At 46.1% G+C, this 21761-nt stretch overlaps 9 non-coding genes across 9 annotated transcripts; all 9 read left to right on the top strand.

Annotated features, from left to right (window-relative positions):
* Positions 1-1198: 1198 nt before the first annotated feature.
* Positions 1199-1389, top strand: LOC130349933 (U2 spliceosomal RNA). Its single transcript, XR_008887156.1, has one exon. It is a non-coding gene; the product is annotated as a U2 spliceosomal RNA (small nuclear RNA).
* A 2100-nt stretch (positions 1390-3489) lies between these two features.
* Positions 3490-3680, top strand: LOC130349932 (U2 spliceosomal RNA). Its single transcript, XR_008887155.1, has one exon. It is a non-coding gene; the product is annotated as a U2 spliceosomal RNA (small nuclear RNA).
* Positions 3681-5779: 2099 nt separating this feature from the next.
* Positions 5780-5970, top strand: LOC130349931 (U2 spliceosomal RNA). Its single transcript, XR_008887154.1, has one exon. It is a non-coding gene; the product is annotated as a U2 spliceosomal RNA (small nuclear RNA).
* A 2092-nt stretch (positions 5971-8062) lies between these two features.
* Positions 8063-8253, top strand: LOC130349928 (U2 spliceosomal RNA). The gene has a single exon (XR_008887152.1). It is a non-coding gene; the product is annotated as a U2 spliceosomal RNA (small nuclear RNA).
* Positions 8254-10345: 2092 nt separating this feature from the next.
* LOC130349887 (U2 spliceosomal RNA) lies at positions 10346-10536 on the top strand. Its single transcript, XR_008887117.1, has one exon. It is a non-coding gene; the product is annotated as a U2 spliceosomal RNA (small nuclear RNA).
* A 2091-nt stretch (positions 10537-12627) lies between these two features.
* On the top strand, positions 12628-12818 carry LOC130349886 (U2 spliceosomal RNA). The gene has a single exon (XR_008887116.1). It is a non-coding gene; the product is annotated as a U2 spliceosomal RNA (small nuclear RNA).
* A 2099-nt stretch (positions 12819-14917) lies between these two features.
* LOC130349927 (U2 spliceosomal RNA) lies at positions 14918-15108 on the top strand. Its single transcript, XR_008887151.1, has one exon. It is a non-coding gene; the product is annotated as a U2 spliceosomal RNA (small nuclear RNA).
* A 2089-nt stretch (positions 15109-17197) lies between these two features.
* Positions 17198-17388, top strand: LOC130349926 (U2 spliceosomal RNA). The gene has a single exon (XR_008887150.1). It is a non-coding gene; the product is annotated as a U2 spliceosomal RNA (small nuclear RNA).
* Positions 17389-19482: 2094 nt separating this feature from the next.
* LOC130349889 (U2 spliceosomal RNA) lies at positions 19483-19674 on the top strand. The gene has a single exon (XR_008887119.1). It is a non-coding gene; the product is annotated as a U2 spliceosomal RNA (small nuclear RNA).
* The last annotated feature ends 2087 nt before the right edge of the window (positions 19675-21761 follow it).

Here is a 21761-nt window from a genome sequence, read left to right as displayed (position 1 = left end):
ATATTTGGCCTGCAACTTTCTGTGCGACAAATTCAGACAGGAAAAATCAGTATAAATCCTTAGAAAATTATCCCCCAGTGTCTCCATCTGCTGGCGGTATTGAATAAGCATTGCTGCACTGATGGGGTATGCATTAGACGAAAAAAAAGAAGAAAAAGAAGAATAATACGCCCAGAAAAGAGGCGAAAAGGAGAAAAACGTAAAAAAACGTGAAAAAAAAGTAAGAGGAAGAGAAGGGAAAAAAAGGTGGAAATGGGTTTAAAAGTGATTTCGGCGGAGAATATATATATATATATATATATATATATATATATATATATATATATATGCGCACACACACACATAGATATAAACGTATTCTCCGTTGAGATATTGCAGCCGCTGCTGTGTCCAGGCCCAGGAGCCTTAGCACTGTGCTGTGATGTCACTCAATACCACTGACATCACTAGGTGTAAACAACATCTCTCCTTTGCTGTGTATGTGACTATGGAGCTGTTTGGTGATGTCGTCTATTACGGCCTTCATAGAAGCAACAGGAGATTGTTGCATCCATCTTGAACCCTCAGAACTACAGTGCTATGATGTCACTCACTTCCACAGGCCTTGCAGAGTGTAAACAACAACAACCCAGCTTTGTTGTGTATGTAACCAAAGGGATTTGTGATGTCACCTAGAACCTTCACAGCAGCGACAGCTTTATGAGGAGCATCAGCACTGCTCTGCCTGAGCAGAACCATCACCGCCATAGGTTGTCAAATAACCCGGATTTAACCCACACAGGTAAGTCCAATGGGGTGCAGGCATGTCCTCTATGCTTACAGCTTCCCGTGGGTGTTGGTTTGATACCGTGGGGACAGCCAAGGAGGCATCTGCAGGCAACAAAGGTAGGTGTGTGCTTGTGTGTGTGTTTCCTATGCAGATCCTAAGCCCAGTGTCACATGCAAGTAGGAGGAGTAAGAAGGGTTCCTGGCAAATCCGGGTTATGGATTGCATTTAAAAAGGCCCCGTGGGAGTGCAATGGGCCCCTGTCTTGCTGCTTAGCAATAATGGTATGGGTTTAGGTTCTGCTGTGTGTACTGGTGGTTGACTGCCCCCCAGCCCAGAGTGTGCATGGAAAATTGTCTGGCAGCCTCCCTGACAGCAAGCAGTGATAGTGCCCATGAAGGGGACCTTGTTGGGCCCGCCCCTTTCACGGTTATCGCTTCTCGGCCTTTTGGCTAAGATCAAGTGTAGTATCTGTTCTTATCAGTTTAATATCTGATACGTCCCCTATCTGGGGACCATATATTAAATGGATTTTTGAGAACGGGGGCCGATTTCGAAGCTTGCTTCCGTCGCCCTATGCATTGACCCGATATGGCAGTATCTTCGGGTACAGTGCACCACCCCCTTACAGGGTTAAAAAGAAAGATTCCTACTTTCATTGCTACCTGCTTGCTGGCTAGCCAGCTAGCCAGCCCTGTGGGCCTTGCTGCTGCTGCAGCCAAAAAACAAAAGGTGGTGCTGCTGCTGCTGCTTCTGCTGCTTCTGCTTCTGCTTGTGTCTGGCCCCTGTTGGAGCGTCCAGGCACAGGACTTCTGCTGCTGCTGACTAAATGGCCTCCTTAATTGGATCATTTGAGTAGCCAGCACACCTGTGCAGGTAGGGCATGACATGATAGGCAGCTGCCTTGATAGCGGGTGGGTGCTGAATGTTCCTAATTGACAAAATAAGATTAATGCTTATGAAGAAATATAAAATCTCATCCCTTCCCCAATATCGCGCCACACCCCTACCCCTTAATTCCCTGGTTGAACGTGATGGACATATGTCTTTTTTCGACCGTACTAACTATGTAACTATGTAACATAACATGGGGGGGGGGGGGGGGGGTCTCCTGGCTGTTCACACAGGTGTGTCATTGCTGTACATTGACCATGCATTGCTTCTGTGGTATTGCAAAGGCAAAGACAAATGCTTCCAGCCATCCATTGCACTAATGGATTGGTCATCAGCTGGCTGTCTATGTCCCGCATCAATATAGACCAAAGTACAGAGGGTTAGGCTATGCTATTGTGCACCTACCTGATGCATCAGAAGGTGCGAGGCCCTTGCTAAATTCTGTGCACAGACTTTGAGATCTATGCTTTAGACTGTATCTAAACCTGCTCCAACATGGACTGACATTCTGGCCTACTTTCAGCCGATGCGACTTGTCTGTCGCTGAACAGTCGCTTTTTATGTATTCAGCACCTATGTATAATGTTGTAAAAATGCTCTAGAAGCTAAAGTCGCAGAAATGTCACACATATTTGGCCTGCAACTTTCTGTGCGACAAATTCAGACAGGAAAAATCAGTATAAATCCTTAGAAAATTATCCCCCAGTGTCTCCATCTGCTGGCGGTATTGAATAAGCATTGCTGCACTGATGGGGTATGCATTAGACGAAAAAAAAGAAGAAAAAGAAGAATAATACGCCCAGAAAAGAGGCGAAAAGGAGAAAAACGTAAAAAAACGTGAAAAAAAAGTAAGAGGAAGAGAAGGGAAAAAAAGGTGGAAATGGGTTTAAAAGTGATTTCGGCGGAGAAATATATATATATATATATATATATATATATATATATATATATATATATGCGCACACACACACATAGATATAAACGTATTCTCCGTTGAGATATTGCAGCCGCTGCTGTGTCCAGGCCCAGGAGCCTTAGCACTGTGCTGTGATGTCACTCAATACCACTGACATCACTAGGTGTAAACAACATCTCTCCTTTGCTGTGTATGTGACTATGGAGCTGTTTGGTGATGTCGTCTATTACGGCCTTCATAGAAGCAACAGGAGATTGTTGCATCCATCTTGAACCCTCAGAACTACAGTGCTATGATGTCACTCACTTCCACAGGCCTTGCAGAGTGTAAACAACAACAACCCAGCTTTGTTGTGTATGTAACCAAAGGGATTTGTGATGTCACCTAGAACCTTCACAGCAGCGACAGCTTTATGAGGAGCATCAGCACTGCTCTGCCTGAGCAGAACCATCACCGCCATAGGTTGTCAAATAACCCGGATTTAACCCACACAGGTAAGTCCAATGGGGTGCAGGCATGTCCTCTATGCTTACAGCTTCCCGTGGGTGTTGGTTTGATACCGTTTGGGGACAGCCAAGGAGGCATCTGCAGGCAACAAAGGTAGGTGTGTGCTTGTGTGTGTGTTTCCTATGCAGATCCTAAGCCCAGTGTCACATGCAAGTAGGAGGAGTAAGAAGGGTTCCTGGCAAATCCGGGTTATGGATTGCATTTAAAAAGGCCCCGTGGGAGTGCAATGGGCCCCTGTCTTGCTGCTTAGCAATAATGGTATGGGTTTAGGTTCTGCTGTGTGTACTGGTGGTTGACTGCCCCCCAGCCCAGAGTGTGCATGGAAAATTGTCTGGCAGCCTCCCTGACAGCAAGCAGTGATAGTGCCCATGAAGGGGACCTTGTTGGGCCCGCCCCTTTCACGGTTATCGCTTCTCGGCCTTTTGGCTAAGATCAAGTGTAGTATCTGTTCTTATCAGTTTAATATCTGATACGTCCCCTATCTGGGGACCATATATTAAATGGATTTTTGAGAACGGGGGCCGATTTCGAAGCTTGCTTCCGTCGCCCTATGCATTGACCCGATATGGCAGTATCTTCGGGTACAGTGCACCACCCCCTTACAGGGTTAAAAAGAAAGATTCCTACTTTCATTGCTACCTGCTTGCTGGCTAGCCAGCTAGCCAGCCCTGTGGGCCTTGCTGCTGCTGCAGCCAAAAAACAAAAGGTGGTGCTGCTGCTGCTTCTGCTGCTTCTGCTTCTGCTTGTGTCTGGCCCCTGTTGGAGCGTCCAGGCACAGGACTTCTGCTGCTGCTGACTAAATGGCCTCCTTAATTGGATCATTTGAGTAGCCAGCACACCTGTGCAGGTAGGGCATGACATGATAGGCAGCTGCCTTGATAGCGGGTGGGTGCTGAATGTTCCTAATTGACAAAATAAGATTAATGCTTATGAAGAAATATAAAATCTCATCCCTTCCCCAATATCGCGCCACACCCCTACCCCTTAATTCCCTGGTTGAACGTGATGGACATATGTCTTTTTTCGACCGTACTAACTATGTAACTATGTAACATAACATGGGGGGGGGGGGGGGGGGGGTCTCCTGGCTGTTCACACAGGTGTGTCATTGCTGTACATTGACCATGCATTGCTTCTGTGGTATTGCAAAGGCAAAGACAAATGCTTCCAGCCATCCATTGCACTAATGGATTGGTCATCAGCTGGCTGTCTATGTCCCGCATCAATATAGACCAAAGTACAGAGGGTTAGGCTATGCTATTGTGCACCTACCTGATGCATCAGAAGGTGCGAGGCCCTTGCTAAATTCTGTGCACAGACTTTGAGATCTATGCTTTAGACTGTATCTAAACCTGCTCCAACATGGACTGACATTCTGGCCTACTTTCAGCCGATGCGACTTGTCTGTCGCTGAACAGTCGCTTTTTATGTATTCAGCACCTATGTATAATGTTGTAAAAATGCTCTAGAAGCTAAAGTCGCAGAAATGTCACACATATTTGGCCTGCAACTTTCTGTGCGACAAATTCAGACAGGAAAAATCAGTATAAATCCTTAGAAAATTATCCCCCAGTGTCTCCATCTGCTGGCGGTATTGAATAAGCATTGCTGCACTGATGGGGTATGCATTAGACGAAAAAAAAGAAGAAAAAGAAGAATAATACGCCCAGAAAAGAGGCGAAAAGGAGAAAAACGTAAAAAAACGTGAAAAAAAAGTAAGAGGAAGAGAAGGGAAAAAAAGGTGGAAATGGGTTTAAAAGTGATTTCGGCGGAGAAATATATATATATATATATATATATATATATATATATATATATATATATGCGCACACACACACATAGATATAAACGTATTCTCCGTTGAGATATTGCAGCCGCTGCTGTGTCCAGGCCCAGGAGCCTTAGCACTGTGCTGTGATGTCACTCAATACCACTGACATCACTAGGTGTAAACAACATCTCTCCTTTGCTGTGTATGTGACTATGGAGCTGTTTGGTGATGTCGTCTATTACGGCCTTCATAGAAGCAACAGGAGATTGTTGCATCCATCTTGAACCCTCAGAACTACAGTGCTATGATGTCACTCACTTCCACAGGCCTTGCAGAGTGTAAACAACAACAACCCAGCTTTGTTGTGTATGTAACCAAAGGGATTTGTGATGTCACCTAGAACCTTCACAGCAGCGACAGCTTTATGAGGAGCATCAGCACTGCTCTGCCTGAGCAGAACCATCACCGCCATAGGTTGTCAAATAACCCGGATTTAACCCACACAGGTAAGTCCAATGGGGTGCAGGCATGTCCTCTATGCTTACAGCTTCCCGTGGGTGTTGGTTTGATACCGTTTGGGGACAGCCAAGGAGGCATCTGCAGGCAACAAAGGTAGGTGTGTGCTTGTGTGTGTGTTTCCTATGCAGATCCTAAGCCCAGTGTCACATGCAAGTAGGAGGAGTAAGAAGGGTTCCTGGCAAATCCGGGTTATGGATTGCATTTAAAAAGGCCCCGTGGGAGTGCAATGGGCCCCTGTCTTGCTGCTTAGCAATAATGGTATGGGTTTAGGTTCTGCTGTGTGTACTGGTGGTTGACTGCCCCCCAGCCCAGAGTGTGCATGGAAAATTGTCTGGCAGCCTCCCTGACAGCAAGCAGTGATAGTGCCCATGAAGGGGACCTTGTTGGGCCCGCCCCTTTCACGGTTATCGCTTCTCGGCCTTTTGGCTAAGATCAAGTGTAGTATCTGTTCTTATCAGTTTAATATCTGATACGTCCCCTATCTGGGGACCATATATTAAATGGATTTTTGAGAACGGGGGCCGATTTCGAAGCTTGCTTCCGTCGCCCTATGCATTGACCCGATATGGCAGTATCTTCGGGTACAGTGCACCACCCCCTTACAGGGTTAAAAAGAAAGATTCCTACTTTCATTGCTACCTGCTTGCTGGCTAGCCAGCTAGCCAGCCCTGTGGGCCTTGCTGCTGCTGCAGCCAAAAAACAAAAGGTGGTGCTGCTGCTGCTTCTGCTGCTTCTGCTTCTGCTTGTGTCTGGCCCCTGTTGGAGCGTCCAGGCACAGGACTTCTGCTGCTGCTGACTAAATGGCCTCCTTAATTGGATCATTTGAGTAGCCAGCACACCTGTGCAGGTAGGGCATGACATGATAGGCAGCTGCCTTGATAGCGGGTGGGTGCTGAATGTTCCTAATTGACAAAATAAGATTAATGCTTATGAAGAAATATAAAATCTCATCCCTTCCCCAATATCGCGCCACACCCCTACCCCTTAATTCCCTGGTTGAACGTGATGGACATATGTCTTTTTTCGACCGTACTAACTATGTAACTATGTAACATAACATGGGGGGGGGGGGGGGTCTCCTGGCTGTTCACACAGGTGTGTCATTGCTGTACATTGACCATGCATTGCTTCTGTGGTATTGCAAAGGCAAAGACAAATGCTTCCAGCCATCCATTGCACTAATGGATTGGTCATCAGCTGGCTGTCTATGTCCCGCATCAATATAGACCAAAGTACAGAGGGTTAGGCTATGCTATTGTGCACCTACCTGATGCATCAGAAGGTGCGAGGCCCTTGCTAAATTCTGTGCACAGACTTTGAGATCTATGCTTTAGACTGTATCTAAACCTGCTCCAACATGGACTGACATTCTGGCCTACTTTCAGCCGATGCGACTTGTCTGTCGCTGAACAGTCGCTTTTTATGTATTCAGCACCTATGTATAATGTTGTAAAAATGCTCTAGAAGCTAAAGTCGCAGAAATGTCACACATATTTGGCCTGCAACTTTCTGTGCGACAAATTCAGACAGGAAAAATCAGTATAAATCCTTAGAAAATTATCCCCCAGTGTCTCCATCTGCTGGCGGTATTGAATAAGCATTGCTGCACTGATGGGGTATGCATTAGACGAAAAAAAAGAAGAAAAAGAAGAATAATACGCCCAGAAAAGAGGCGAAAAGGAGAAAAACGTAAAAAAACGTGAAAAAAAAGTAAGAGGAAGAGAAGGGAAAAAAAGGTGGAAATGGGTTTAAAAGTGATTTCGGCGGAGAAATATATATATATATATATATATATATATATATATATATATATATATGCGCACACACACACATAGATATAAACGTATTCTCCGTTGAGATATTGCAGCCGCTGCTGTGTCCAGGCCCAGGAGCCTTAGCACTGTGCTGTGATGTCACTCAATACCACTGACATCACTAGGTGTAAACAACATCTCTCCTTTGCTGTGTATGTGACTATGGAGCTGTTTGGTGATGTCGTCTATTACGGCCTTCATAGAAGCAACAGGAGATTGTTGCATCCATCTTGAACCCTCAGAACTACAGTGCTATGATGTCACTCACTTCCACAGGCCTTGCAGAGTGTAAACAACAACAACCCAGCTTTGTTGTGTATGTAACCAAAGGGATTTGTGATGTCACCTAGAACCTTCACAGCAGCGACAGCTTTATGAGGAGCATCAGCACTGCTCTGCCTGAGCAGAACCATCACCGCCATAGGTTGTCAAATAACCCGGATTTAACCCACACAGGTAAGTCCAATGGGGTGCAGGCATGTCCTCTATGCTTACAGCTTCCCGTGGGTGTTGGTTTGATACCGTTTGGGGACAGCCAAGGAGGCATCTGCAGGCAACAAAGGTAGGTGTGTGCTTGTGTGTGTGTTTCCTATGCAGATCCTAAGCCCAGTGTCACATGCAAGTAGGAGGAGTAAGAAGGGTTCCTGGCAAATCCGGGTTATGGATTGCATTTAAAAAGGCCCCGTGGGAGTGCAATGGGCCCCTGTCTTGCTGCTTAGCAATAATGGTATGGGTTTAGGTTCTGCTGTGTGTACTGGTGGTTGACTGCCCCCCAGCCCAGAGTGTGCATGGAAAATTGTCTGGCAGCCTCCCTGACAGCAAGCAGTGATAGTGCCCATGAAGGGGACCTTGTTGGGCCCGCCCCTTTCACGGTTATCGCTTCTCGGCCTTTTGGCTAAGATCAAGTGTAGTATCTGTTCTTATCAGTTTAATATCTGATACGTCCCCTATCTGGGGACCATATATTAAATGGATTTTTGAGAACGGGGGCCGATTTCGAAGCTTGCTTCCGTCGCCCTATGCATTGACCCGATATGGCAGTATCTTCGGGTACAGTGCACCACCCCCTTACAGGGTTAAAAAGAAAGATTCCTACTTTCATTGCTACCTGCTTGCTGGCTAGCCAGCTAGCCAGCCCTGTGGGCCTTGCTGCTGCTGCAGCCAAAAAACAAAAGGTGGTGCTGCTGCTGCTTCTGCTGCTTCTGCTTCTGCTTGTGTCTGGCCCCTGTTGGAGCGTCCAGGCACAGGACTTCTGCTGCTGCTGACTAAATGGCCTCCTTAATTGGATCATTTGAGTAGCCAGCACACCTGTGCAGGTAGGGCATGACATGATAGGCAGCTGCCTTGATAGCGGGTGGGTGCTGAATGTTCCTAATTGACAAAATAAGATTAATGCTTATGAAGAAATATAAAATCTCATCCCTTCCCCAATATCGCGCCACACCCCTACCCCTTAATTCCCTGGTTGAACGTGATGGACATATGTCTTTTTTCGACCGTACTAACTATGTAACTATGTAACATAACATGGGGGGGGGGGGGGGGGGGTCTCCTGGCTGTTCACACAGGTGTGTCATTGCTGTACATTGACCATGCATTGCTTCTGTGGTATTGCAAAGGCAAAGACAAATGCTTCCAGCCATCCATTGCACTAATGGATTGGTCATCAGCTGGCTGTCTATGTCCCGCATCAATATAGACCAAAGTACAGAGGGTTAGGCTATGCTATTGTGCACCTACCTGATGCATCAGAAGGTGCGAGGCCCTTGCTAAATTCTGTGCACAGACTTTGAGATCTATGCTTTAGACTGTATCTAAACCTGCTCCAACATGGACTGACATTCTGGCCTACTTTCAGCCGATGCGACTTGTCTGTCGCTGAACAGTCGCTTTTTATGTATTCAGCACCTATGTATAATGTTGTAAAAATGCTCTAGAAGCTAAAGTCGCAGAAATGTCACACATATTTGGCCTGCAACTTTCTGTGCGACAAATTCAGACAGGAAAAATCAGTATAAATCCTTAGAAAATTATCCCCCAGTGTCTCCATCTGCTGGCGGTATTGAATAAGCATTGCTGCACTGATGGGGTATGCATTAGACGAAAAAAAAGAAGAAAAAGAAGAATAATACGCCCAGAAAAGAGGCGAAAAGGAGAAAAACTTAAAAAAACGTGAAAAAAAAGTAAGAGGAAGAGAAGGGAAAAAAAGGTGGAAATGGGTTTAAAAGTGATTTCGGCGGAGAAATATATATATATATATATATATATATATATATATATATATATGCGCACACACACACATAGATATAAACGTATTCTCCGTTGAGATATTGCAGCCGCTGCTGTGTCCAGGCCCAGGAGCCTTAGCACTGTGCTGTGATGTCACTCAATACCACTGACATCACTAGGTGTAAACAACATCTCTCCTTTGCTGTGTATGTGACTATGGAGCTGTTTGGTGATGTCGTCTATTACGGCCTTCATAGAAGCAACAGGAGATTGTTGCATCCATCTTGAACCCTCAGAACTACAGTGCTATGATGTCACTCACTTCCACAGGCCTTGCAGAGTGTAAACAACAACAACCCAGCTTTGTTGTGTATGTAACCAAAGGGATTTGTGATGTCACCTAGAACCTTCACAGCAGCGACAGCTTTATGAGGAGCATCAGCACTGCTCTGCCTGAGCAGAACCATCACCGCCATAGGTTGTCAAATAACCCGGATTTAACCCACACAGGTAAGTCCAATGGGGTGCAGGCATGTCCTCTATGCTTACAGCTTCCCGTGGGTGTTGGTTTGATACCGTTTGGGGACAGCCAAGGAGGCATCTGCAGGCAACAAAGGTAGGTGTGTGCTTGTGTGTGTGTTTCCTATGCAGATCCTAAGCCCAGTGTCACATGCAAGTAGGAGGAGTAAGAAGGGTTCCTGGCAAATCCGGGTTATGGATTGCATTTAAAAAGGCCCCGTGGGAGTGCAATGGGCCCCTGTCTTGCTGCTTAGCAATAATGGTATGGGTTTAGGTTCTGCTGTGTGTACTGGTGGTTGACTGCCCCCCAGCCCAGAGTGTGCATGGAAAATTGTCTGGCAGCCTCCCTGACAGCAAGCAGTGATAGTGCCCATGAAGGGGACCTTGTTGGGCCCGCACCTTTCACGGTTATCGCTTCTCGGCCTTTTGGCTAAGATCAAGTGTAGTATCTGTTCTTATCAGTTTAATATCTGATACGTCCCCTATCTGGGGACCATATATTAAATGGATTTTTGAGAACGGGGGCCGATTTCGAAGCTTGCTTCCGTCGCCCTATGCATTTACCCGATATGGCAGTATCTTCGGGTACAGTGCACCACCCCCTTACAGGGTTAAAAAGAAAGATTCCTACTTTCATTGCTACCTGCTTGCTGGCTAGCCAGCTAGCCAGCCCTGTGGGCCTTGCTGCTGCTGCAGCCAAAAAACAAAAGGTGCTGCTTCTGCTGCTTCTGCTTCTGCTTGTGTCTGGCCCCTGTTGGAGCGTCCAGGCACAGGACTTCTGCTGCTGCTGACTAAATGGCCTCCTTAATTGGATCATTTGAGTAGCCAGCACACCTGTGCAGGTAGGGCATGACATGATAGGCAGCTGCCTTGATAGCGGGTGGGTGCTGAATGTTCCTAATTGACAAAATAAGATTAATGCTTATGAAGAAATATAAAATCTCATCCCTTCCCCAATATCGCGCCACACCCCTACCCCTTAATTCCCTGGTTGAACGTGATGGACATATGTCTTTTTTCGACCGTACTAACTATGTAACTATGTAACATAACATGGGGGGGGGGGGGGGGGGGTCTCCTGGCTGTTCACACAGGTGTGTCATTGCTGTACATTGACCATGCATTGCTTCTGTGGTATTGCAAAGGCAAAGACAAATGCTTCCAGCCATCCATTGCACTAATGGATTGGTCATCAGCTGGCTGTCTATGTCCCGCATCAATATAGACCAAAGTACAGAGGGTTAGGCTATGCTATTGTGCACCTACCTGATGCATCAGAAGGTGCGAGGCCCTTGCTAAATTCTGTGCACAGACTTTGAGATCTATGCTTTAGACTGTATCTAAACCTGCTCCAACATGGACTGACATTCTGGCCTACTTTCAGCCGATGCGACTTGTCTGTCGCTGAACAGTCGCTTTTTATGTATTCAGCACCTATGTATAATGTTGTAAAAATGCTCTAGAAGCTAAAGTCGCAGAAATGTCACACATATTTGGCCTGCAACTTTCTGTGCGACAAATTCAGACAGGAAAAATCAGTATAAATCCTTAGAAAATTATCCCCCAGTGTCTCCATCTGCTGGCGGTATTGAATAAGCATTGCTGCACTGATGGGGTATGCATTAGACGAAAAAAAAGAAGAAAAAGAAGAATAATACGCCCAGAAAAGAGGCGAAAAGGAGAAAAACGTAAAAAAACGTGAAAAAAAAGTAAGAGGAAGAGAAGGGAAAAAAAGGTGGAAATGGGTTTAAAAGTGATTTCGGGGGAGAAATATATATATATATATATATATATATATATATATATATATATATATATATGCGCACACACACACATAGATATAAACGTATTCTCCGTTGAGATATTGCAGCCGCTGCTGTGTCCAGGCCCAGGAGCCTTAGCACTGTGCTGTGATGTCACTCAATACCACTGACATCACTAGGTGTAAACAACATCTCTCCTTTGCTGTGTATGTGACTATGGAGCTGTTTGGTGATGTCGTCTATTACGGCCTTCATAGAAGCAACAGGAGATTGTTGCATCCATCTTGAACCCTCAGAACTACAGTGCTATGATGTCACTCACTTCCACAGGCCTTGCAGAGTGTAAACAACAACAACCCAGCTTTGTTGTGTATGTAACCAAAGGGATTTGTGATGTCACCTAGAACCTTCACAGCAGCGACAGCTTTATGAGGAGCATCAGCACTGCTCTGCCTGAGCAGAACCATCACCGCCATAGGTTGTCAAATAACCCGGATTTAACCCACACAGGTAAGTCCAATGGGGTGCAGGCATGTCCTCTATGCTTACAGCTTCCCGTGGGTGTTGGTTTGATACCGTTTGGGGACAGCCAAGGAGGCATCTGCAGGCAACAAAGGTAGGTGTGTGCTTGTGTGTGTGTTTCCTATGCAGATCCTAAGCCCAGTGTCACATGCAAGTAGGAGGAGTAAGAAGGGTTCCTGGCAAATCCGGGTTATGGATTGCATTTAAAAAGGCCCCGTGGGAGTGCAATGGGCCCCTGTCTTGCTGCTTAGCAATAATGGTATGGGTTTAGGTTCTGCTGTGTGTACTGGTGGTTGACTGCCCCCCAGCCCAGAGTGTGCATGGAAAATTGTCTGGCAGCCTCCCTGACAGCAAGCAGTGATAGTGCCCATGAAGGGGACCTTGTTGGGCCCGCCCCTTTCACGGTTATCGCTTCTCGGCCTTTTGGCTAAGATCAAGTGTAGTATCTGTTCTTATCAGTTTAATATCTGATACGTCCCCTATCTGGGGACCATATATTAAATGGATTTTTGAGAACGGGGGCCGATTTCGAAGCTTGCTTCCGTCGCCCTATGCATTGACTCGATATGGCAGTATCTTCGGGTACAGTGCACCACCCCCTTACAGGGTTAAAAAGAAAGATTCCTACTTTCATTGCTACCTGCTTGCTGGCTAGCCAGCTAGCCAGCCCTGTGGGCCTTGCTGCTGCTGCAGCCAAAAAACAAAAGGTGGTGCTGCTGCTGCTTCTGCTGCTTCTGCTTCTGCTTGTGTCTGGCCCCTGTTGGAGCGTCCAGGCACAGGACTTCTGCTGCTGCTGACTAAATGGCCTCCTTAATTGGATCATTTGAGTAGCCAGCACACCTGTGCAGGTAGGGCATGACATGATAGGCAGCTGCCTTGATAGCGGGTGGGTGCTGAATGTTCCTAATTGACAAAATAAGATTAATGCTTATGAAGAAATATAAAATCTCATCCCTTCCCCAATATCGCGCCACACCCCTACCCCTTAATTCCCTGGTTGAACGTGATGGACATATGTCTTTTTTCGACCGTACTAACTATGTAACTATGTAACATAACATGGGGGGGGGGGGGGGGGGGTCTCCTGGCTGTTCACACAGGTGTGTCATTGCTGTACATTGACCATGCATTGCTTCTGTGGTATTGCAAAGGCAAAGACAAATGCTTCCAGCCATCCATTGCACTAATGGATTGGTCATCAGCTGGCTGTCTATGTCCCGCATCAATATAGACCAAAGTACAGAGGGTTAGGCTATGCTATTGTGCACCTACCTGATGCATCAGAAGGTGCGAGGCCCTTGCTAAATTCTGTGCACAGACTTTGAGATCTATGCTTTAGACTGTATCTAAACCTGCTCCAACATGGACTGACATTCTGGCCTACTTTCAGCCGATGCGACTTGTCTGTCGCTGAACAGTCGCTTTTTATGTATTCAGCACCTATGTATAATGTTGTAAAAATGCTCTAGAAGCTAAAGTCGCAGAAATGTCACACATATTTGGCCTGCAACTTTCTGTGCGACAAATTCAGACAGGAAAAATCAGTATAAATCCTTAGAAAATTATCCCCCAGTGTCTCCATCTGCTGGCGGTATTGAATAAGCATTGCTGCACTGATGGGGTATGCATTAGACGAAAAAAAAGAAGAAAAAGAAGAATAATACGCCCAGAAAAGAGGCGAAAAGGAGAAAAACGTAAAAAAACGTGAAAAAAAAGTAAGAGGAAGAGAAGGGAAAAAAAGGTGGAAATGGGTTTAAAAGTGATTTCGGCGGAGAATATATATATATATATATATATATATATATATATATATATATATATATATGCGCACACACACACATAGATATAAACGTATTCTCCGTTGAGATATTGCAGCCGCTGCTGTGTCCAGGCCCAGGAGCCTTAGCACTGTGCTGTGATGTCACTCAATACCACTGACATCACTAGGTGTAAACAACATCTCTCCTTTGCTGTGTATGTGACTATGGAGCTGTTTGGTGATGTCGTCTATTATGGCCTTCATAGAAGCAACAGGAGATTGTTGCATCCATCTTGAACCCTCAGAACTACAGTGCTATGATGTCACTCACTTCCACAGGCCTTGCAGAGTGTAAACAACAACAACCCAGCTTTGTTGTGTATGTAACCAAAGGGATTTGTGATGTCACCTAGAACCTTCACAGCAGCGACAGCTTTATGAGGAGCATCAGCACTGCTCTGCCTGAGCAGAACCATCACCGCCATAGGTTGTCAAATAACCCGGATTTAACCCACACAGGTAAGTCCAATGGGGTGCAGGCATGTCCTCTATGCTTACAGCTTCCCGTGGGTGTTGGTTTGATACCGTTTGGGGACAGCCAAGGAGGCATCTGCAGGCAACAAAGGTAGGTGTGTGCTTGTGTGTGTGTTTCCTATGCAGATCCTAAGCCCAGTGTCACATGCAAGTAGGAGGAGTAAGAAGGGTTCCTGGCAAATCCGGGTTATGGATTGCATTTAAAAAGGCCCCGTGGGAGTGCAATGGGCCCCTGTCTTGCTGCTTAGCAATAATGGTATGGGTTTAGGTTCTGCTGTGTGTACTGGTGGTTGACTGCCCCCCAGCCCAGAGTGTGCATGGAAAATTGTCTGGCAGCCTCCCTGACAGCAAGCAGTGATAGTGCCCATGAAGGGGACCTTGTTGGGCCCGCCCCTTTCACGGTTATCGCTTCTCGGCCTTTTGGCTAAGATCAAGTGTAGTATCTGTTCTTATCAGTTTAATATCTGATACGTCCCCTATCTGGGGACCATATATTAAATGGATTTTTGAGAACGGGGGCCGATTTCGAAGCTTGCTTCCGTCGCCCTATGCATTGACCCGATATGGCAGTATCTTCGGGTACAGTGCACCACCCCCTTACAGGGTTAAAAAGAAAGATTCCTACTTTCATTGCTACCTGCTTGCTGGCTAGCCAGCTAGCCAGCCCTGTGGGCCTTGCTGCTGCTGCAGCCAAAAAACAAAAGGTGGTGCTGCTGCTGCTTCTGCTGCTTCTGCTTCTGCTTGTGTCTGGCCCCTGTTGGAGCGTCCAGGCACAGGACTTCTGCTGCTGCTGACTAAATGGCCTCCTTAATTGGATCATTTGAGTAGCCAGCACACCTGTGCAGGTAGGGCATGACATGATAGGCAGCTGCCTTGATAGCGGGTGGGTGCTGAATGTTCCTAATTGACAAAATAAGATTAATGCTTATGAAGAAATATAAAATCTCATCCCTTCCCCAATATCGCGCCACACCCCTACCCCTTAATTCCCTGGTTGAACGTGATGGACATATGTCTTTTTTCGACCGTACTAACTATGTAACTATGTAACATAACATGGGGGGGGGGGGGGGGGTCTCCTGGCTGTTCACACAGGTGTGTCATTGCTGTACATTGACCATGCATTGCTTCTGTGGTATTGCAAAGGCAAAGACAAATGCTTCCAGCCATCCATTGCACTAATGGATTGGTCATCAGCTGGCTGTCTATGTCCCGCATCAATATAGACCAAAGTACAGAGGGTTAGGCTATGCTATTGTGCACCTACCTGATGCATCAGAAGGTGCGAGGCCCTTGCTAAATTCTGTGCACAGACTTTGAGATCTATGCTTTAGACTGTATCTAAACCTGCTCCAACATGGACTGACATTCTGGCCTACTTTCAGCCGATGCGACTTGTCTGTCGCTGAACAGTCGCTTTTTATGTATTCAGCACCTATGTATAATGTTGTAAAAATGCTCTAGAAGCTAAAGTCGCAGAAATGTCACACATATTTGGCCTGCAACTTTCTGTGCGACAAATTCAGACAGGAAAAATCAGTATAAATCCTTAGAAAATTATCCCCCAGTGTCTCCATCTGCTGGCGGTATTGAATAAGCATTGCTGCACTGATGGGGTATGCATTAGACGAAAAAAAAGAAGAAAAAGAAGAATAATACGCCCAGAAAAGAGGCAAAAAGGAGAAAAACGTAAAAAAACGTGAAAAAAAAGTAAGAGGAAGAGAAGGGAAAAAAAGGTGGAAATGGGTTTAAAAGTGATTTCGGCGGAGAATATATATATATATATATATATATATATATATATATATATATGCGCACACACACACATAGATATAAACGTATTCTCCGTTGAGATATTGCAGCCGCTGCTGTGTCCAGGCCCAGGAGCCTTAGCACTGTGCTGTGATGTCACTCAATACCACTGACATCACTAGGTGTAAACAACATCTCTCCTTTGCTGTGTATGTGACTATGGAGCTGTTTGGTGATGTCGTCTATTACGGCCTTCATAGAAGCAACAGGAGATTGTTGCATCCATCTTGAACCCTCAGAACTACAGTGCTATGATGTCACTCACTTCCACAGGCCTTGCAGAGTGTAAACAACAACAACCCAGCTTTGTTGTGTATGTAACCAAAGGGATTTGTGATGTCACCTAGAACCTTCACAGCAGCGACAGCTTTATGAGGAGCATCAGCACTGCTCTGCCTGAGCAGAACCATCACCGCCATAGGTTGTCAAATAACCCGGATTTAACCCACACAGGTAAGTCCAATGGGGTGCAGGCATGTCCTCTATGCTTACAGCTTCCCGTGGGTGTTGGTTTGATACCGTTTGGGGACAGCCAAGGAGGCATCTGCAGGCAACAAAGGTAGGTGTGTGCTTGTGTGTGTGTTTCCTATGCAGATCCTAAGCCCAGTGTCACATGCAAGTAGGAGGAGTAAGAAGGGTTCCTGGCAAATCCGGGTTATGGATTGCATTTAAAAAGGCCCCGTGGGAGTGCAATGGGCCCCTGTCTTGCTGCTTAGCAATAATGGTATGGGTTTAGGTTCTGCTGTGTGTACTGGTGGTTGACTGCCCCCCAGCCCAGAGTGTGCATGGAAAATTGTCTGGCAGCCTCCCTGACAGCAAGCAGTGATAGTGCCCATGAAGGGGACCTTGTTGGGCCCGCCCCTTTCACGGTTATCGCTTCTCGGCCTTTTGGCTAAGATCAAGTGTAGTATCTGTTCTTATCAGTTTAATATCTGATACGTCCCCTATCTGGGGACCATATATTAAATGGATTTTTGAGAACGGGGGCCGATTTCGAAGCTTGCTTCCGTCGCCCTATGCATTGACCCGATATGGCAGTATCTTCGGGTACAGTGCACCACCCCCTTACAGGGTTAAAAAGAAAGATTCCTACTTTCATTGCTACCTGCTTGCTGGCTAGCCAGCTAGCCAGCCCTGTGGGCCTTGCTGCTGCTGCAGCCAAAAAACAAAAGGTGGTGCTGCTGCTGCTTCTGCTGCTTCTGCTTCTGCTTGTGTCTGGCCCCTGTTGGAGCGTCCAGGCACAGGACTTCTGCTGCTGCTGACTAAATGGCCTCCTTAATTGGATCATTTGAGTAGCCAGCACACCTGTGCAGGTAGGGCATGACATGATAGGCAGCTGCCTTGATAGCGGGTGGGTGCTGAATGTTCCTAATTGACAAAATAAGATTAATGCTTATGAAGAAATATAAAATCTCATCCCTTCCCCAATATCGCGCCACACCCCTACCCCTTAATTCCCTGGTTGAACGTGATGGACATATGTCTTTTTTCGACCGTACTAACTATGTAACTATGTAACATAACATGGGGGGGGGGGGGGGGTCTCCTGGCTGTTCACACAGGTGTGTCATTGCTGTACATTGACCATGCATTGCTTCTGTGGTATTGCAAAGGCAAAGACAAATGCTTCCAGCCATCCATTGCACTAATGGATTGGTCATCAGCTGGCTGTCTATGTCCCGCATCAATATAGACCAAAGTACAGAGGGTTAGGCTATGCTATTGTGCACCTACCTGATGCATCAGAAGGTGCGAGGCCCTTGCTAAATTCTGTGCACAGACTTTGAGATCTATGCTTTAGACTGTATCTAAACCTGCTCCAACATGGACTGACATTCTGGCCTACTTTCAGCCGATGCGACTTGTCTGTCGCTGAACAGTCGCTTTTTATGTATTCAGCACCTATGTATAATGTTGTAAAAATGCTCTAGAAGCTAAAGTCGCAGAAATGTCACACATATTTGGCCTGCAACTTTCTGTGCGACAAATTCAGACAGGAAAAATCAGTATAAATCCTTAGAAAATTATCCCCCAGTGTCTCCATCTGCTGGCGGTATTGAATAAGCATTGCTGCACTGATGGGGTATGCATTAGACGAAAAAAAAGAAGAAAAAGAAGAATAATACGCCCAGAAAAGAGGCAAAAAGGAGAAAAACGTAAAAAAACGTGAAAAAAAAGTAAGAGGAAGAGAAGGGAAAAAAAGGTGGAAATGGGTTTAAAAGTGATTTCGGCGGAGAAATATATATATATATATATATATATATATATATATATATATATATATATGCGCACACACACACATAGATATAAACGTATTCTCCGTTGAGATATTGCAGCCGCTGCTGTGTCCAGGCCCAGGAGCCTTAGCACTGTGCTGTGATGTCACTCAATACCACTGACATCACTAGGTGTAAACAACATCTCTCCTTTGCTGTGTATGTGACTATGGAGCTGTTTGGTGATGTCGTCTATTACGGCCTTCATAGAAGCAACAGGAGATTGTTGCATCCATCTTGAACCCTCAGAACTACAGTGCTATGATGTCACTCACTTCCACAGGCCTTGCAGAGTGTAAACAACAACAACCCAGCTTTGTTGTGTATGTAACCAAAGGATTTGTGATGTCACCTAGAACCTTCACAGCAGCGACAGCTTTATGAGGAGCATCAGCACTGCTCTGCCTGAGCAGAACCATCACCGCCATAGGTTGTCAAATAACCCGGATTTAACCCACACAGGTAAGTCCAATGGGGTGCAGGCATGTCCTCTATGCTTACAGCTTCCGTGGGTGTTGGTTTGATACCGTTTGGGGACAGCCAAGGAGGCATCTGCAGGCAACAAAGGTAGGTGTGTGCTTGTGTGTGTGTTTTCCTATGCAGATCCTAAGCCCAGTGTCACATGCAAGTAGGAGGAGTAAGAAGGGTTCCTGGCAAATCCGGGTTATGGATTGCATTTAAAAAGGCCCCGTGGGAGTGCAATGGGCCCCTGTCTTGCTGCTTAGCAATAATGGTATGGGTTTAGGTTCTGCTGTGTGTACTGGTGGTTGACTGCCCCCCAGCCCAGAGTGTGCATGGAAAATTGTCTGGCAGCCTCCCTGACAGCAAGCAGTGATAGTGCCCATGAAGGGGACCTTGTTGGGCCCGCCCCTTTCACGGTTATCGCTTCTCGGCCTTTTGGCTAAGATCAAGTGTAGTATCTGTTCTTATCAGTTTAATATCTGATACGTCCCCCTATCTGGGGACCATATATTAAATGGATTTTTGAGAACGGGGGCCGATTTCGAAGCTTGCTTCCGTCGCCCTATGCATTGACCCGATATGGCAGTATCTTCGGGTACAGTGCACCACCCCCTTACAGGGTTAAAAAGAAAGATTCCTACTTTCATTGCTACCTGCTTGCTGGCTAGCCAGCTAGCCAGCCCTGTGGGCCTTGCTGCTGCTGCAGCCAAAAAACAAAAGGTGGTGCTGCTGCTGCTTCTGCTGCTTCTGCTTCTGCTTGTGTCTGGCCCCTGTTGGAGCGTCCAGGCACAGGACTTCTGCTGCTGCTGACTAAATGGCCTCCTTAATTGGATCATTTGAGTAGCCAGCACACCTGTGCAGGTAGGGCATGACATGATAGGCAGCTGCCTTGATAGCGGGTGGGTGCTGAATGTTCCTAATTGACAAAATAAGATTAATGCTTATGAAGAAATATAAAATCTCATCCCTTCCCCAATATCGCGCCACACCCCTACCCCTTAATTCCCTGGTTGAACGTGATGGACATATGTCTTTTTTCGACCGTACTAACTATGTAACTATGTAACATAACATGGGGGGGGGGGGGGGGTCTCCTGGCTGTTCACACAGGTGTGTCATTGCTGTACATTGACCATGCATTGCTTCTGTGGTATTGCAAAGGCAAAGACAAATGCTTCCAGCCATCCATTGCACTAATGGATTGGTCATCAGCTGGCTGTCTATGTCCCGCATCAATATAGACCAAAGTACAGAGGGTTAGGCTATGCTATTGTGCACCTACCTGATGCATCAGAAGGTGCGAGGCCCTTGCTAAATTCTGTGCACAGACTTTGAGATCTATGCTTTAGACTGTATCTAAACCTGCTCCAACATGGACTGACATTCTGGCCTACTTTCAGCCGATGCGACTTGTCTGTCGCTGAACAGTCACTTTTTATGTATTCAGCACCTATGTATAATGTTGTAAAAATGCTCTAGAAGCTAAAGTCGCAGAAATGTCACACATATTTGGCCTGCAACTTTCTGTGCGACAAATTCAGACAGGAAAAATCAGTATAAATCCTTAGAAAATTATCCCCCAGTGTCTCCATCTGCTGGCGGTATTGAATAAGCATTGCTGCACTGATGGGGTATGCATTAGACGAAAAAAAAGAAGAAAAAGAAGAATAATACGCCCAGAAAAGAGGCGAAAAGGAGAAAAACGTAAAAAAACGTGAAAAAAAAGTAAGAGGAAGAGAAGGGAAAAAAAGGTGGAAATGGGTTTAAAAGTGATTTCGGCGGAGAAATATATATATATATATATATATATATATATATATATATATATATATATGCACACACACACACATAGATATAAACGTATTCTCCGTTGAGATATTGCAGCCGCTGCTGTGTCCAGGCCCAGGAGCCTTAGCACTGTGCTGTGATGTCACTCAATACCACTGACATCACTAGGTGTAAACAACATCTCTCCTTTGCTGTGTATGTGACTATGGAGCTGTTTGGTGATGTCGTCTATTACGGCCTTCATAGAAGCAACAGGAGATTGTTGCATCCATCTTGAACCCTCAGAACTACAGTGCTATGATGTCACTCACTTCCACAGGCCTTGCAGAGTGTAAACAACAACAACCCAGCTTTGTTGTGTATGTAACCAAAGGGATTTGTGATGTCACCTAGAACCTTCACAGCAGCGACAGCTTTATGAGGAGCATCAGCACTGCTCTGCCTGAGCAGAACCATCACCGCCATAGGTTGTCAAATAACCCGGATTTAACCCACACAGGTAAGTCCAATGGGGTGCAGGCATGTCCTCTATGCTTACAGCTTCCCGTGGGTGTTGGTTTGATACCGTTTGGGGACAGCCAAGGAGGCATCTGCAGGCAACAAAGGTAGGTGTGTGCTTGTGTGTGTGTTTCCTATGCAGATCCTAAGCCCAGTGTCACATGCAAGTAGGAGGAGTAAGAAGGGTTCCTGGCAAATCCGGGTTATGGATTGCATTTAAAAAGGCCCCGTGGGAGTGCAATGGGCCCCTGTCTTGCTGCTTAGCAATAATGGTATGGGTTTAGGTTCTGCTGTGTGTACTGGTGGTTGACTGCCCCCCAGCCCAGAGTGTGCATGGAAAATTGTCTGGCAGCCTCCCTGACAGCAAGCAGTGATAGTGCCCATGAAGGGGACCTTGTTGGGCCCGCCCCTT

Source organism: Hyla sarda, unplaced genomic scaffold (assembly GCF_029499605.1).
Source record: "Hyla sarda isolate aHylSar1 unplaced genomic scaffold, aHylSar1.hap1 scaffold_927, whole genome shotgun sequence".
NCBI lineage: Eukaryota > Metazoa > Chordata > Amphibia > Anura > Hylidae > Hyla > Hyla sarda.
This window is presented reverse-complemented; position numbering and strand designations above follow the sequence as displayed.